The 4622-nt window shown below is 38.5% G+C and overlaps 1 pseudogene; it reads left to right on the forward strand.

Moving 5' to 3' along the window:
• The first annotated feature begins 2884 nt into the window (after positions 1-2884).
• Positions 2885-3793, forward strand: LOC101602832 (annotated as a pseudogene).
• The last annotated feature ends 829 nt before the right edge of the window (positions 3794-4622 follow it).

Below are 4622 nucleotides of genomic sequence, written 5' to 3' on the forward strand. Positions count from 1 at the left end.
TAAGAGTAAGACAACCCTCATCAGGCACAGAGGCTGCTAATGATGTGAGCATGGACTTCTTAGCCTTCAGAACTATAAGAAATAAATTTTTGTTATGGATAAGCTACTCCATTTATGACATTTTATAACATTCTAAACTAAGGCATCAAATGTATGATTTGAAAATATCTTCTCCAATTCTGTGAAATGTACTTTTTATTCTTTTGATAAAAGTTCTTGTTTTATTATTTAACTTGTGCCCATATAGTTCCCCTGTTTTGCTCAAGAGCTATATAACTTTTGTTCTTATATTTGTGCATTTGATTTCTTTGTAGTTAATTTTTGTGTGTTAAATAAGGTAAGGGTCCAGTTTATTTCTTCTGCCTGTTAATATCCAAGTTTCCCAGCACTATTTTTTGAGTGGTGACCATTTACCATTGAATGGTCTTGAAATTCTTGCTAAAAGCATTTGTCCATAGGTGCAAAGTCTTATTTCATGGAATCTCTATGGTTTCATCGCTATATGCCTTTTTGGCAGTACCATCTTTTTTAAGTGACCATAGCTTTTTACTAGTAAGTTTTGAATTCAGACAGTATAAGTCTCCCAACTTTTCTCTTATTCAAGTTTATCTATTTGGAGACCGTTGAGGATCCACATTAATTTTAGGATGAAGTTTTGTTATTGCTGAAAAAATATTTTTAGGACTATGAGTAGAATGTTATGTTTTAAAAATGTTGTGTTTGGGTGTCAAATTGATAAGGTTCTTTCAAAAGAGGTTTAATTGAGTAGGGAAGATCTACCCTGATTGTAGTGTCACCAACCTGTGGGCTGGATCCTCAACTGCATAAAAAGGAAAGAGAGTAAATAGAATACCTACATTCATTACTCTATGCTTCCTGACTGTGGTTGTAATCAGGATGCAGTGTGATCAGCTACCAGCCTTCACCATTATGTTGTATTCCATAAGAAATTCTCTGTCCCACAAGATGCTTTTTGTCAGGTATTAGGTACAGCCACAAGAAAAAGTAAATAATTCAGTGGCTAACATGTCTTATTGTTGCTATTATATGAAGGCTTTCTCTTTTTCACAAGTATGATGTTTGGTGTGGCTTCCCCTATTATTAAAATTTTGTATTAATGTGATATATTTTTATAATTGATGGATCAATATTGATACAATAATTTTACTAAAGTACATACTTAATAGTAGGGTTTTATACTGTATAGTACATGGGCTTTCATAAGTATATAACATTTATCCAAAATTGCAGTATCATCCAGGATGAATTCAATGTCCTAACATCCTTTATGCCTCATCTATTCATCCCTTCTTCCTCCTGTATAGTGTGCCTTTTAACTATTTATCTTTTTATTGTCTTGATTGGGTTTCCTTTTTTAAAATGCCACATAGCTGGGTTTGTATACTATATAGCCTATTTAGACTGGGATGATATAATTCACTTACCAATATTCATTTAAGGTATTTTTCCATATAATTCTGTGCCTTAATAGTCTGTTTCCATTTAGTGCTAAATAGTTCATTATATTGTTATACCACATTTTATTCATTTTTGGTTGCCTCCATATTTTACCAATTATGAATAATGCTACTGTAAACATTCATTCATGTGCAGGGTTTTGTGGGAAGGCAAGGGAACTCATGTGGGTAAATAATAATCAAGTAGAATGATTTCTAGAGATGTCATAAGACTATAGTTAGTTTTGTAAGAAACTGCTAAAATGTCTTCCAAAGTGACAGTGCCATTCTACATTTCCACCAACAGTGAAGGAGAGTTCCAGCTCACCACATTCTAGCCATTTTGTTTTAGTATTCTGGATTTTAACTATGCTAATAGATGGGTAATGGAATGTCATGTTTTTCACTTAATAACTCTATTGTGGCATATAATGATAAGCATCTCTTCATATGCTAATTTGGCATTTGTGTATCTTCTTTGGAAAGGTGTCTGTTTAGCTATTTATCACATTTTTAAAATCTGTTGTTATAATTAAGTTTTAAAAATTATTTGTGGGCTGGAGAGATGGCTTAGCGGTTAAGCGCTTGCCTGTGAAGCCTAAGGACCCCGGTTCGAGGCTCGGTTCCCCAGGTCCCACGTTAGCCAGATGCACAAGGGGGCGCCCGTGTCTGGAGTTCGTTTGCAGTGGCTGGAAGCCCTGGCGCGCCCATTCTCTCTCTCTCCCTCTATCTGTCTTTCTCTCTGTGTCTGTCACTCTCAAATAAATAAATTAAAAAAAATTATTTGTATATGCTGGGTGTGGTAGTGCATGCCTTTCATCCTAGCACTTGGGACTTCTGGGAAAAACACAAACAAGGGGTTATTAATCAACAGCAATCTTGACATGTGGCCAGGAAAGATAGCTGCCCAGGGGCCTAAGTCAGCTTCTGTAATACCTCTGGGCTATGACCAAAAAAAGGACTTGCCCGAGATAGCAGGCTCCAGGGCTGAGTCAGTTCCTGCAAAGTCTCTAAAACATGTCTAAACATGTCCAAGGATGGTAAAATCTGAGCAATGGCCAGTCAAAGGTGTACAAATGTAACTGCTGCTGGCTTAGCCAATCACATTAAAAGCTAGCCTAACCCTCCTAAAATTCCCCTAGCCTGTGTGCTCCTCTCAGGGTCACCATTTTGTATGACTGGTTGATCCCTGCATGTTGGCTGTTTCTGCAGAATAAACACTCTTTGCTTTTACATACTATTTGAGTCTGGGGTCTTTCTTCAACGATTCTAGGACCCTTACAAATGTAAAACTGAAGAACCAGCCTGCATGCCAGCTGGACAGACTGTGGGGTCAGGACCAACCCCAAGATAGGTCCCAACCTGAGCACCTGAAGACACCTCCAGTCTCCCCTACCCTGTGCTTAGGAGACCACCAGAAGACAAGGATGGTCCCCTAGCCCAAAAGGTTCTGCCCTTCTCCAGCCACCAGCCCTGAAGGGACACACATCAAGAAAGTCTCCATCAAGGGAAATATTGCTATAGGGAAGTCAACATTTGTGAATACCCTTAAACAGGTTTGTGATGATTGGGAAGTGGTTACTGAATGTTGCCAGATGGCTCAATGTTCAAAACACTCAAGATGAAATTGAGGAATTGACAACATCACAGAAGAGTGATGGGAACGTTCTTCAAATATTGTATGAAAAAAAAAATCACACACTCTCTCAGTCAGAACTGAGATTATCTCATAGCTCTCAAAGACACAGAGAAGCTGAGCATGGTGGTGCACGCCTTTGAACTCACCACTCAGGAGGCAGAGGTAAGAGGATCACCATGAGTTTGAGGCCAGCCTGAGACTACATAGTGAATTTCAGGTTAGATTTAGAGTGAAACCTTACTTCTAAAAATAAACAAACAAACAAACAAAAAAGGACACAGAGAAACCTTTATTATTTTTTGAATGATCTGTGTACAGTGACAGGTATGCTTTTGAATCTAATTTACATGAATTTCATTGTACAAATGAAACAGAGTGGACCATATGTCAAGACAGGCATGACTGGATGAGTACCCAATTTGGCCAAAGCCTTGAATTGGATGGCAGCAGTCATCTTCAATATATTGCAGAGAAATGCTTAAATAGAATATATTTCTTGGGAAAAAATGAAGAGGAAGGCATTCCTATTGAATATTTAGAGAAACTTGATTAAAGACATGAAAGCTGGCTCCTGCATAGAACCCTGAAAAGTAACTTTGATTATCTGCAAGAGGTGCCTAGCCTAACACTGGATGTTAATGAAGATTTGGAAGACAAGCATGACAGTCTAATTGAAAAGGTCCAAAAAAATTTTTAGTACTTTGTGACTTTACTGAAGTCTAAGGAAACCAAATGTTTCCTGAGGCTTTACTTGAGCTACAGGCAACCAAATGGTTCTAGCTACTTCAGTTTTGTGTATCTTACAAGGGTCTTCACAAATTCAAGTTTTTAACCCTTTTTGTTCCAAGAAAAAAACTTTTAATGAATCCTATGCAAAATTTTGACTTCATCACTCAGGAGAAACCACTAAAGAAGCTGCAACACAAGTATTGCTCCCAATTCTTGCCTGACAACTGACTCCAAGGAAATAGCAACAAACACAGAGGTGAAATAAAACACAAATCTAACCGAAATACAGAGGCTACAGTGAACTCAACACTAAAAACAAACTGCTAACACACCCAAGGCTCAGGGATTGTTGTGGAAGAGGTCCCAGGAAGATGGTAAGAAGCCATAAGATGGGTAGAAATATCCTGAGGTACTGCTCCCTCAAAGTTAACAGAGGACCTAATTGCCTCACAATGAATACCAAAGACTCTTCTGGGGAGGACACTCAGGGTCTATGTGTATATGTGTATATGTGTGTGTGTGTATATATATATAAATTGATTTCCTCCTTTCTTCCTCTCCTCACTTAAAAAAAAAGTACTTAATTATCTCTATAACAGGAATTCTGGAGGGAGGTGTTTCCAGAATTAGTGGGCTGGAGAGATGGCTTAGTGGTTAAGCGCTCGCCTGTGAAGCCTATGGACCCCGGTTCAAGGCTCAGTTCCCCAGGTCCCACGTTAGCCAGATTCACAAGGGGGCACACGCGTCTGGAGTTCGTTTGCAGTGGCTGGAAGCTCTGGCATGCCCATTCTCTCTCT

This window comes from Jaculus jaculus, chromosome X (assembly GCF_020740685.1).
Source record: "Jaculus jaculus isolate mJacJac1 chromosome X, mJacJac1.mat.Y.cur, whole genome shotgun sequence".
Classification (NCBI taxonomy): domain Eukaryota; kingdom Metazoa; phylum Chordata; class Mammalia; order Rodentia; family Dipodidae; genus Jaculus; species Jaculus jaculus.